Source organism: Stigmatopora nigra, chromosome 2, assembly GCF_051989575.1.
Source record: "Stigmatopora nigra isolate UIUO_SnigA chromosome 2, RoL_Snig_1.1, whole genome shotgun sequence".
NCBI lineage: Eukaryota > Metazoa > Chordata > Actinopteri > Syngnathiformes > Syngnathidae > Stigmatopora > Stigmatopora nigra.
In genome coordinates, this window is record NC_135509.1 from 7842346 (window position 1) to 7856476 (window position 14131).

A 14131-nucleotide genomic window follows, 5' to 3' on the forward strand; every position below is an offset into this window, starting at 1 on the left:
CTAGCCCGGGGGTGCGGCGGCGGCGTGAGTGAGTGAGTGGCAGCTGCGAGGAAACGCCGATGCCAATATGTCACCGGCACCAATCTGCATCCCCGAGGGAATCTACCGGGAGTTCAAGCCGAGTATCACGGCGGCGAGAAAACAATTTCTTCTGCCAATACTCCCACGCGCTTGAGAAATGTTTTAATATTTGCCGGCGCTTTATGGCCGCGTCTGTGACAGTGATGGAGAAAATGTCAGCTTTTTTACGCACTTAAATGCCACTCTTTGTCTCTGGCTGTTTCTTTTCATTGATCTCGACTCTGCCTCACAATCAATAACAGTCACCCAATGCTCTTGTTTGCTTCTTTTCAAAGCTTTCAGGAATTTCACGCTGGACTTTCTTTGGCTAATTAGTCGTGCCGGGGTTTTGTTTGTGGGAGGGCTAAAATGGGAGGGTAGTTCTAGGCCAGGGCAATTTTTTTAATCGAAGAAATAGTCTTCAAGCACCATCTGTAGTGGGTTTTCAAGAAAAATACTAGATGTGTTTTCTTAAATTGGTCCCTGTCAAAATGGACTGGACGTCTATCCATCATTTTTATCTGAACGGGCTGAAATTCGATCGTTTGTGCTGGAAAAGTGTTTGTTTTTGCTGTAGTGGTTTTGTAGATATTCTGTTTTTAATTCGTGATGAGGTCACAAATCCCCTAAATTTGTGGTTGAATGGTTTGTGAGAGAGTTATGATTCTATGATGGGTTAATCTGAGCTCAACTGGCTTCCATTTTGTAGTAAATCAGCTAAAAATTGTGTCAAATGTTTGTGCTCTACAGTTTTATTGTAACTATTTGCTTTTAATTTGTAGAGATAACGTTACACAGCTACAATGTTATGGAACCATGACGATGGCATTCTTTTCTGATGTAAAACGTTTTGAGATATTTGCTACTGTTTTTGAGATAGTCGCTACTTTTTTCTAATTTTGATGGAAACCAGCTAAAAATTGTGTCAATTGTTTTTGCTGTGATGATTTTATAGAAATTTAGCTTTTAATTTGGAGTGATGACATTGAAATGGTAACATTTAATTTGTTCTACGTTTGTATTGTAAAAAGTTTTTTTTTTGCTGCAATTGTTTTGAGATAGCTACAATCGTTTGAGGCCTCCAACGCATTTTCATTAAAATTGGCCTTAGATTGAGTGAATAAACTTATATACTTAGATATTGTATTTTAATTTGTAGTGATGACGTTAGTGTATTCGTTGTTTTCAGTTTTGTTGTTATTATTTGGAGATAGTTACAATCATTTGAGGCCTCTACAGCATTTTCATTTAAATTGGCCTAAGATTGAGTGAATAAACTTTTACACTGAGATATTGTATATTGAATTTGTAGTGATGACATTAGTGTATTTGTTATTTTCAGTTTTGCTGTTATTGTTTGGGGAAATGTTTCAATTCCTTTAAAGGTCAATCTGAGGTCAACCAGACTTTTTGTCTCATTTTAAAACAAAATATGACGGACAGGTTCATATCACAAGAGCAACAATAGTCCTGGTTCATTCAGAGGACATCAAGCAAAGTGATGATAGAACATAACGCATCACTTCTTTTACATGTCCACACGTCAGATAATTCACGCTTTGTCTTCACCGTACAAAAAAAAATAATAAATAAATAAGTCTACCACTACTGAGGGTCAGAAAGGAAAACGTAGAAAGTGTTTATAGGCACACATCAATACATACAAAGGCGTTAAGTTTATATACCGTACTGTAGCGCTCCAAAACGCGTCGAGAATTCATTAGCTCGTAAAATACAACAATAGATAAAGCGTAAATCTTGACGGGCATCCATAATCAAGACAGGAAGCAGATGTACAATACCTGGAAGCAGCAAAAGTGGACACATTCAGCAAGTTGACGTCGGGGCAAACAGCACTTTACGGCTCACTTGGACCATTTGAATGTTTTCCCTGCGGTCCACTACAGCTCGATCAATATTTACAACATGAGCGATGGCCTACCCGAATCCGGTGTCACAGCTCGCAGCTCGGTCCTTTTGGCGAGCTAACAAACGAACACGTCGTACATCAGCAAACGCTAAATGGTTGGAGGACACTTCGGGGGTGTTGCGGATGTATTTTGCAAGTGTTCTTTCCGTTCCCCGGCTTGAAAGGAACCTTGAAAAACTGAACTCAGCTGCTTCTTCGGACAAAAAAAAAACAAAAGGGAAATATTGCAGTGTTAGCCAAAAAGCATATTTTGAAAAAGCCAAGTCAGTCAAAAATGTCTGATTGAGTTTGACATTGTGTTCGGTTTTATAAAACGATGTCATTTTAAGTTGAATTTGTAATTCTCACCAAGAAAAAAAATGCTTTCATAAAAGAAAAAAACTATTGTATAATGATTGCTATTCATTCTTATTTTTCAGTCCCACTTGTCCCTAAAAAGGTTCGCAGGGGGTGCTGGAGACACCATGAAATGTTAAACACGTTGAAATAAATACAAAAATACATTTGTAAATGGAATGGCTTGAAATTGTTGAATTTGTAATTCTCACCAAGAAAAAACAATGCTTGAAAAAAATCTATTTTATAATAACTATTCATTCATTATTTTTCAGTACTACATTTCCCTACAAGGTTCACAGGGGGTGCTGGAGACACCCTTGAATAACCTGTCAGCAAGTTTCAGGAGAAAGAAAACCATTCACACGCCTAATTTAACATCAGATTAGCTGAGGACGGAAGTAGGAGAAAACCAGAGTACCCCCGAGAAAAACCCACGCAGGCCTGGGGCCAACATGCTCTTAAACCTCTTTTAAATTCAATCCGCCATCGCGAAACCATCAAGTCATCACCGATTTGATGCCATTATGTTGCAAGCAAAACATGGCTTCCTCCTTGCCACCATCTACCTAATTTTGCATTCTGTCCACTGGCGTCCATTCGTGACGCATGTGTTTTTCCAGCCAGTTTGTCCCTCACTTAAAAGTCCAGAATGAATTATTCCCCCTTTAAAGAGATTGATTTTCCGTGACGCACACTCACTACCTGAGACTGCAACAAACCATTCACGTGAGTTAGAGAAGCCAACGGCAGGCCTGTCAAAGCCTGTCAAAGCCGCCCAGTCCGGCCGGCAACTGCTCTCGTTCGTCTCGGCTGATGGACTGGCCGCGGCTTCGTCACCCTTCCTACCTGTCGCGCTTGAGTCCAAACAGCTGCCCGCTAACGTGGCTCTACATCCAAGTTCGCCTTCACTGTCATTCTCACTCTACCGAATGACTTTGATTTTTGTTTAACTGCGGCCATTGATAGACATCCAATCCATTTCCACAGGGAGAGGCTAAATGAACGGTCGTTTAAATTACAAATATGTGACTCATAGGTATATTAAAAATAAATAGATGAATGGATAAATAAATTAAAGTTGAAAGAAAAAGGACTATGAATTCCAAAATGAAATATAAATATTAGGCGATGAAAAATAAATATTAAAAATAGGTATGTAAATGAATAGGGAAAAAATATATCATTAAATATAGGTAAAAATTAAAATAAATGTAAATAGAAAAAGAGGTTTAAAACATTAAATAAATATTGAAAAAAATACATTTAGAATTTGAATGGGTTTAAATGTTTTTTTTTAAATTTGTTTTAACAAGAAACGTGAAGTGGACACATTTTGCAAGCTGCAAATAATTAATTAGAGTAATAGATTTGGACTGGAGTTTTTTTGTCTGAAATACCAAAACTAAAACAGCTGCCAAAAACAACTTCTTGATTTGAAAAGTCTGTGTAGTAATTTGACCTAATCACATTTGCCCTGTGATTGACAGCTGATAAGGTTTAGTTAGACCCCGCCTCCACCTTTATCAAGAAAAGGATAAAAATATATATAGATATTTTTCCACTCATTCCATTAAATTACAATACAACAGCACAATCCTGAAGTCATTTCACCAGGCTACTTTCTCAATGTATGACCATTATCATAGTGTTTGTTTCCCAAAATGCACTAATATGAACATAAATATTACTACGATTTTCCAATCCAAAGCAATGTCCCATTTTCATGACAATTAATCTTCCTTCATCTGCCTTCACAAGATCTTAACATAATTCTTAGCAATGATATTTTTCATTTGATGGCTTCAATCATAATAAAGAAAAACACAGGGAAATTAGCTCACCGATTGAGCCCGCGATAAATAACCCAACGGCAAAGGGGGAGAATGTCAGCGCGATACGGCATAGTTTCCTGTGTCACTGGTCTTCCGGGTATTCTGCCTAATCCTCTTTTTCCCAGTCTTGTCTGGGAAAGGCCTTTCGCTTCGGTGGCCTGAGGGACATGAATAATTGTTGCTACAGAGACTGTCTCATAAACTCCTAACACTGTAATCGCGCTCTGACAGATGTTGGCCCACAATGTACTGCACACACACTTGGAAAGAGAATTTTAACCCCTCCTTCTCTCGCTTTACTCCACAATTCATAGCGGGGTTACGCTAGAAGATCCCAGTTTTGGACTCACGCCTATGGTTGGGTTTTGCTATGGGCAATGTGGGCGACTGCCCAAGGGTAAAATCTAGAAGGGGGTGCAGGATAGCTGTCGAAAAGACATATTTTTGCTGATATAATAGCAGTTGTCTAGACTAGGCTAAATGGTTCACAGCCTGGGGGACCAAACTTTTTACTATTCTATTGTGTTATTTACATATACATTTTATTTTTTTGGCAAAAATAATACTCGATGAAAGGTTATGACATGATTTGTGTCATTCTGTTTTGTGTTTTCATTTCTGTGTGATGATGTCGCTGAGCAAAAGGAATATTCATTCACTCATTTTCCGTATTGTTTATCCTCACAAGGGTCACAGGGTGCTGAAGCCGATCCCAGCCAATTGCAGACAGTGTGTTGAGTGGCATCTTGAATTGGTGGCCTGCCAATCGAAAGGCACCATGAGACAAACGACCATTCACTCATACATAGGTACAATTTAGCATACAATTAACCTAGCATGCATGTTTTTACGATCAATTCCAAATACCTCATAAAAATTATTGGTTGCACACAAACAAATTAATAAATAGTGGCAATGGACACAACTAAAAAGTGTGCTTTTCATCATTTACAGAAAACCCCCAAAATAAACAGCCTACTCTAGGGGTGGGCAAATTGACTTTAAAAATTTGACAGATGGGCCTGGTCAGCACAAGATATGATACATATAAAAAAGTGCATCCGTCAACAGTACATATGAAACATAAACAGAAAAAAAGGACCAAAGTATTAACATACTCATCACTCATCATTAAAGTAAGTATAAAGTACAAAGTCAAGTAAAAAGGAATGTATTAAGAAATATTAAAATGTAATTTTAAAAAAGATAGAGGGGCTATAAAACACAAAAAAACAATTAAGAGTGGACAGAGCTACTGCCACTGGCTTCCGCGTGACGGCACCATTTTAGGGAAAAATTTATATATTTGGACAACGTTGGCGGGCCGGATTAAAAAGCCTAGCAGGCCGGATGTGGTCCGCGGGCCATAGTTTGCCCCTGTCTGGCCTATTGGCTTGAATTTAGAGCGACCACCCTGTCGTTGGCGTTTTCATTAATTGCGTGGTAATCTAAAAGGAACGACATTTGTGAGGCTAACCCGAACAATGGCTGGCACCGTAACCTTTTGTCCCCCCGTTAAGTGGCGGCATCCTGGTATAGATCCCGCCACGATGAAACCTGAATAGTAATTGTTTACCTGGAGTTGCTACAATGTCAACAGTCTAATCCATCACGCCAACCCTGTCCACTTATTTATAGACAAGGGAATAAATCCAATGAGTGGATGAAAGTTGAAAAGACAAACACAAGGACACAAATGGGAGCACTATGGATAATCCTTTAAACATTTTAATCAAAACGTCAGCGACGGGGAAAGATAAATGAAGCGTCCGTCCATCCGTAATTAAACTTGTGCATCATCATAACATGATAAACATAACGTGATAAACAGCCTGACGGGCGGCTGTTGATATACGCGTGCCTATAGTAAGATGAAGGAATTCATCTAAATCATGGCTGATGTTTGCATTGTGAATGTGAAGGTAAGCAATTTGAGCTTTGTCGTCAATACAGATGAATATAATGTCAAATATTTGAAGATAACACTGAAAGATTGCGTCTCCGTGACAGCAGTGGACGTCCAATCCATTTTGACTGGGAGTCAGCGGCCTATTATTATATTATATACTATTATATATATATAAAGTCGTACCTCTAGATAAAAATAACTTTTTTCAAGTTATGAAATCTTTTAAGATGCAAATTATTGCATTGTTTGATTTGGATTGGACGTGTATTGCAGTCAATTGCGGTGAAATATGGTCCCTAAAGGCCAGCCTTAATATTTTGAACAGAATTCATGTTAATATAACTAGAATTGGTAGTTAAAGAGTTAACATAGTGTTTCTATTAACAAAATGTAACATTTTTCTACTCTTTTAAGAAGTCCAATATATTTTGACGGGGTACTTTATGAAATTTATCCTTTAAACCCTTATCAATATCAATTATTATCTTATTTTATACATATAATAGTTATTTTTTTATTTCTGCGATTGGATGTTAACCAATGCAGGGCAATAGGAGGGACTCCAGCACCCCTGCAACCCTTGTGAGGCTAAGCGGGACATTAATGAATGATGTTATTTTATGACATTAGTACATCATACCAATACATTATAATACATGACTTAAAATCACGATATTACCATTTTTATACACAAAAAAATTGACTCGATTCTAATATCTAGCTTTTTTGTCTACTCATCCCCATGCAAAAGAGTAAATTATGTACTTATATATATCATTTTTTTGCTAACATCCCATGACGTTCACACATGTATTTCCCAGCATTCACTGCAGTGTCTTTTTTTTTTAAAATATACCACATGAAGATCATTTCAGTTTGCAAGCAAAAAAAGCAAAATGTTATTTTATCATGTAACATGTTGGACATTTCCTGTAAGTGACTTAAATGTCTCCTGGGTTTCTTCAGAAACAAATGAGTCGGAAAAAAAATCCCTTTGCAATATGTTATTGTGAGCGCTTCTCGGACTGCGGCTGAATTGCTTTCAAACCAAACAGTTCATCATTTACCCAGAATATTCCCCCAAGAGCAGATAAGGAAAGAGACGCTGCTGCGGATGGCGTGTTTATCAATATTTTCCACATTTTCCGACTCGTAACATTCCACGTCAGTCTCTCGCTACCCTTCAAGACGTGTTGTCTCCCAAGTCATCACGTTTCTAGGAGAGGAGATGCTACGACACCTTCCGACGCTTGCCAATAAAATGTGAGGAAGAAAAATGGAAAACACACGTCTTTAAAAGCAGTGGTGTCAAAGGTGTGGCCCACAAACTGTAGTGGTCCACTAAAGCATGGGTCAGGAACCTTTTTTTCGACGAAGAGAGCCATAAACAATTCATATTTTCTAATGTTATTCTTTAAGAGCCATTCTCCCAATTTAAAAGTCAAAATACATATGGGTGCCTATGTTTTTTAGTAATTTCACCATAAAAACTACTTTTTACATTCTTATGGAGTTGCTAATAAATGAGAGTATGCATTCCAGTCTGATGGAATGAAAATGAAGATTAAAGTAGCTCTAGATGTAGTATCTGGTTTCCATATTTTAGTTCACAGGTTAGCGGAGAGCCAGATCAACCCATCAAAAGAGCCACATGTGGCTCCCGAGCCATAAACTTATGGCTCGGGAGCCACATGTGCCCTACCCCTGCAGTAAGGGGTCTAAATATATGGACAGCTAGTATTTTTAGTATTTTTAGTAGTTTTAAAAAAAACAAAATAGTCAACGTATAATCCGGACTATAAGACGCAAAATTTTCATAGTTTGATTTTGTCTTTTTTTTCCACTCTTCGATTTTTAGAAAAACAAAAATAACTCAAAGCTCTAATTCCATTCAAGTGAACAAAGTTACTCGACTTCCAATGACGATTAACACCATTCTTTTTAAATCTGGGCGTGTGCCAGACAGCTGGACCGCCATGCCGCTAAAACGGGATCAATATCATCGGGGGGGAAAGGGAGCAGACAATCTTTTACCCCCTTGAACTTCTGTCCCCGTGATTGATTTGTCCCCCGCCGCCGCTGAGGAGACATTAGAGACAAGAAACATGTGCGTCCGTCCGCACACGTGCGCGTGTACACCTGCATACGTGTGTTGAAAACATGTTTTGGTAAACGTGCGTGAGAGTGATTGACGATGTAAAGTGCGCACACATCATCAGCGAGGTGTGCGAGTCGGGGCTGTCATCCCCCCCCCCGCCGGCACCCCCGGCAAAGGCCACCCTCAGCGCTTGATTTATAGCAAATCGTTAAAATCTGCTTATTATTGCTGCGGTCCGCTCCCCTCTTTTGGCATCCCCGCCCCCAGAAAAATCTAACACAGAGATGGTCAGCAGCTTCTGCTGCCTTACATCCATTCTCGCAGAGCAGGGTCGGTTTTTGGTATGGGCAAAGTGGGTAATCGCCCAGGGCACATAGTCTCTTCTAAGGGTGTCAGAATCGGGTTGGTTCATGGGGCTGCTTTAACGTCAACTTGATTTCACGTAGGCCGGACCATCTTAGATATAATATTTGAATTTTTATTTTTATAAATGGATTAAAAGAACTGGATTAAAGGCCATGAATATTCAGTTTTTTATAGATCGAAAACAATGTTTGTTTTAGCTTTTTTTATATATATATTTAGATTTTACAAAATGATTTTTGAACTAAAAACACAGAAAAAAATGATAAAAAATGACAATTATTGATTTAAAAGGGGGAAAATCAGGAAATTTAATATAAATCTATACTCTTCATTTTAATTTGATCCTAAAAGAGAATGTTGGCTCATTTGTACTATTTTCCTTGCTAAAATGAACCCCTATGTTTATATGTAAGTGTATATTTGATAAACATAAATAACATAATTTAATATGGCCATTGTACATTGAAGATTGAGTATATGTCTTGGGGTGAGAGGGTTGTGCACCCAAAATTGTCCAAGAGCGCCTCTGTCGCCGTGTATTGGAATATCAAGATCCAGATGTCTTATTTCATAAACATGGCCGATGAGGGAAGCTGGCCGCGTTCCGGCACGACAGCTGGAGTCGATGCGGTGTCTGTCCTTAAAAAGCAGGCATTGGGGGGATCGGGAAAGTTGATGACACGTACGCACACCTGCGCGCCGCCGCTATTGTCTGGCGTCTTCGGATGCGTAAACGTGATGCGACTCCAACGGTGACAAGTGCGTTTGTCAGAGATGTGGCTGTCGCTTCAAATCGGACGTTTCTTGCCTTGCACCCTAATGTGTGCGCATGTTGAAAAACTAAGTGTTATTTGGGTGTCTAGTCTTGAGCCTCTTCTTAGGAAATTAAATCCTTAAAGAAGCAGTTTTTGAGTCACATTTTACATATTAAGGTCCCCAATACTACAAACTGAAGCCTTAAAAAGGATTAAAGTATACACATTTAGCATAAAATACATGCAGAACACAAAGTAAATGAGTATGTTTTAAGACATTAAAATTAAAAGACATGTAAAGATATTTTCCATTTGGGTGGATTGGCGAGACAAATGTTTGGCAGCTGAGTAAACATAAGCACGTCAACACAAAACTTGACCACATAGTTTTGAGAGTTTGGAGAGCAACTCTATCCAGGAAATTTACATTTTTGACTTTTTGAGACTTTATGTTTTGTAACTCAATTTTCTTTAGTATCCTGAGAAGCAATTTGTAACCTGAATATTGCATACGTAGATACGTTCTTAAGTAGAGGTATCACTGTACTCCCGAGCAGATCATTAGCTATAAAAAGTACACGCAGGTTCTTCCAGTGACGCATACTTCCAAAAGAAGAATCATTATCAAGGCGTGTGTCCATCTCGAGTCCATTAGCGGCAAAACAAAAGTGAGAATCAGTATTTGACGTACTTTAAAAGCGTCGCGTGAAATGATGCTGATTATTTCCACAGAAGAAGAGCAGAGAGAATCACAGCTTGTCTATTGTCGCCTCGGTTTGTCAAGCGCTTTTCAATTACAGCCTTTAACTTGAGGCACTCTCGCATCCCCATGAAGTGATTTTAATGGAGTTTTGCGGCAATTGTTTGTTATGCCAGACAGGTCTTTTCACAGGGAAGGAAATGAGAGAAATTTAGAGAGATAACGACACGAGTGGGTGAGCAGATTTTTAGATTTTAGGTGAATAGTCATTTGTTGGGTTCACGCTCTGCTCATTTTCTCCAGGGTCACCGGCGGGATGCGTAACAGTGGACTTACAGCCAGCCAATCACGCCGCATGCTTTGAAAAACAGTCATCAAGTAAAGAAACTGATGGGATTTTATACCAGGCATGGGCACACTACGGCCCACGGGCCACATACGGCCCTTTAGGCTTTTTAATCCGGCCCGCCGACGTTGTCCAAATAACCCAAAGATGGCGCCATCACGCGGAAGCCAGTTGCAGTAGTTCTGATCACTCTTATTTGTTTTTCGTGTTTTACAGCCCCTCTATCTTGTTTAAATGACATTTTATTATTTCTTAATACATTCCTTTTTACTTTATTTTGTACTTTATACTTTTTACTTTTATGATGAGTGATGAGTATGTTAATACTTTAGCCCTTTTTTCCTATTTATGTTTCATATGTACTGTTAACGGATGCACTTTTTTATATGTATCATATCTTGTACTGACCGGCCCATCTGTCCAATTTTTAAAGTCAATGTGGCCCCCGGGCCCAAAATGCATAAAATAATACCTGAAAATTATTTGGGATATTAATCACTCGGGCAGGACCAGTGGTTAGCGCGGTTCTGAGATTGAGGGTTCAATTCCTAGTGGGTTCTGACCTAGGAGTTCACATGCTCTACCCATCCCTGTGTGGGTTTTCTCTGGGTACTCCAGTTTCCTCCCACATCGGGTCCCGTTTTTTTTATTCCAAATGATCAAATAGGGCCAGTTTCTAAACAGATTTAACTCAACAAAAATTTGATTGGCACTGAATGACCACATTTTAACATTTTGACTCCCGATCAAAGCGAATCAGACGTCTTTCGCCATCCATTGAAAGTTTCTCTGTGCCTATTCCCAACAAGCACATATGTTTATTTCCCACCATCTAAATCGGCGCCCGCCGTGGTGTCAGCGCGCTCCGCCTCCCATGCCCGCATTTCCAAGACAGATAAGGCAATCTGCTTTCAATTGCCACCATGTCCCAATTTCCTCCTACTCGGTCGCCGCAATCTCATCCCCGTAAAGCTCCCGGACGGTCCGAGAGCTGTCTCGGGCACCCCCAAAGGCCACGGGAGGCCAAAAGCAGAGAGTCCGGGCGGGACGGCACGCGAGCAGAATAACAATGCCACCATTCCTCACACTGACATAATCCCCGTGTTTTATTTGTTCCCTTGTAATTCTTTTTATATCTGGGGCTTATGTTCACTGGCACCCGTTCAATCCCAGCCTGGGGGACGCGGGGCTCCATATGTGTGCCTTGCTCCACTTAACGCCTATTAGTTCCATTGCAAGTGTGACTAAACTGGCACGTCTCAGCCGGGAGATGGGTCGCTTTTGATTGACAGCCCATGTCTGGATCCTCTACTTTGAGTCTCACGCCGATGTGTCAAACACGGCCCGTGTCAAAGCATCCGCGCGTCTGACCGTGTGACTTTACATTCCGCGTCGGAGCGTGAAGTCATGGCTTGTGTTAGGTTCTTTGGGATTTGGGAGAAACGTTTTCCCTATGTTGTAATAGCAAATGTGGAGAAAATGACGAGAGGCAATTTATTGTGAATATTTGCAACTTGTGTTGCACTAAAATGATGTCATCAGTATTGGGTAGTACTACGAAATAATGATAAATATGCAATATGTACTTTGGCCGCTCTGATTTTTGACATCTGTGCTCGGACGTTTGGTCGCCGGTCTTTTGGTCACCGGTCAAATGGTGACAGAGTTTACTGTAGAAGCCAGCTCTCAAAATTATATTCATGAGAGAGAGTTAAATATCTAAGAGAGAGTTTAATATCTAAGAGAGAGAATCTAATATCTAAGTACTGTTTAATATCGAAGTACATTTGATCAACGACCAAAAGACCGGCGACCAAACGTCCAGTCACGTTTGACATCTGCTCGGCCTACCCAATATGGCCGCCTGCTACGCACAACGCAGTAAAAAAAAATTAAAAATACGTTGACGATAGACGTCCCACTGTGTACAGTCCATTCAGCTTTCTGTTGTATATTTCAATTTGGTGCCATCCCTCCCGTTTCAAATAGATTGGACAGCTAACAGAGTGGCACCCAGTTTGTTACAGCCCAAAATGCACACTGTCACCACTATCACTATTATCAATATCACTATTATATCACTATTAGATATCCAGTCCATTTGAAATGGGAGGGGCTTCAAATGTTCAAATGCTCCTATTGCAAATGAATTGGACATCTGGCATTGTCAATGGCATCCAGTGTATTAAAACTAATCATTCTTCCTCTGGTTATGATGAGTAGAGATACAATTTTAAAGTGGGAGGGTTGGCAGGGAATAAGTGAAGCTGCCCTTATCCCATTTCAAATAAATTGGACATTTAGAACCATCAATAGCATTTGGTCAGTGAACATAAAGTATAATTTTTCTTCTTCCTCTGGCCAAGATGACTTTATAGTGTAACAGTAGTGTTTTGCATCATGTGACGCCAACTTGAATATTGTTTTCACAACTGTGCAAGCTAATTACCTTTAATTTTTCATCTGCGCTCCGAGGGTTGTAGGAGACCGTGATTAGTGATTCATTACTTCTCATTACCTGACCTGTCAAACTGTTTCCTTTCCTTATTGAAGCTGATTAGCCAACACGGCCCGTCTATCTGCGCCGGGTTGAGAAAGACCTCAAGCGTGACCTGCTGTGAGTGTCTGAAGAGACACTGATAAAGAGAACCAAGAGGAAGAAGATAAGCCAGCAACACTGTTCAATTCGATCGACATCGTATGGACATTTTGGGCTATTTTACAGCCATGTTGGACGTGAGAGAAGGCCTGGCTCACAATCTGTGGCGATTGAACTTGAGGTCAGGACCAGTTTTGACAACTCCGAGTTAAGAACTACAAGCAAGAAAATAATCCAAAGGATATTTCAAAGTATTTATATAGTAATACCTCGTTTATCGAAGTTAATAGGTACCAAGACTTGTCGTAATGGTGAATGACCACATTTTTATGGTGTCTATTTCATATTATTTGGAGTTTTTAAACCCTCTCTGTACTATTATATACCTCCCAAAGGTAGACTTTGCCCCCAATTAAAGTACTCTTCAATTTGATACCCCCCTTTTCATTTTTGTCTGTACTATTTCCAATAAACTGAACAAAAATTATAGATTTTTTGTCATTTGTTTCAACATGTTTTGACCCCTCAGCTACTAAAAAGACACTTTTTAAGTGACTAATGTCTTCTAGTGTGAAACCTGAGCATTACAATGTAAGCTGAATTTAAGCTTCATGTTCAGGCCATATCCCAAAATATTTTAACCATTTGCTGCAGACCAAAAAAAACTATGTCCACCAAAAATGTGTTTTTTAGCTTGAACACATTTGATTAAAGGGATTCTAATTAGGATTTTTGACACACCTTTACGTGTAGTTGATAACAATCAAACAAATCCTCCTTGAATTGTTTTTCCAAAACTCTGTGCCCTTGTTCTAACTCAGAAGACAGTGGAGAAAAAAAGTATCGACAGCTATGACAAGACTCCGATTAGCCAGTCAGCCGGAGGCCTGGACCTTGTCACCTGTCAAATAGACAGATGAAGGCTGACGGAACAGTCGGTCGCCTTAAAAAAAGCAGGCGTGCCGAGCCGTAGAATCGGGGTCTCTACAGGGAAGAACGCCCTTAAAAGTGCGCTCGGAAGGAGGACGGTAAACAAATGTCAGATGGCAGAGCGGGCGGGTTTTGACAGACACGTCTCACCAAGACTGACGGCGCCATCAATCGCCTCGGGAAGGCCGTCCTGATTGACAGCGAGCAGGTGGCGCCTGAATGGAGTCGTCAGGACGACCGTCACTCAAAGTCACATCGCCACGGTGA

At 39.9% G+C, this 14131-nt stretch overlaps 1 protein-coding gene across 1 annotated transcript in view; it reads right to left on the reverse strand.

Annotated features, from left to right (window-relative positions):
• Window positions 1-1495: 1495 nt before the first annotated feature.
• LOC144213128 (zinc finger protein 536-like) overlaps window positions 1496-14131 on the reverse strand; it is a 44987-nt gene continuing 32351 nt past the window's right edge. Inside the window, exons 5-6 of the transcript XR_013329890.1 lie at window positions 2003-2183; window positions 1496-1862 (exon numbers count right to left, since the gene is read on the reverse strand). The gene's annotated coding sequence lies outside the window, so the exon portion shown is untranslated. The remainder of the gene's footprint in view (window positions 1863-2002; window positions 2184-14131) is intronic.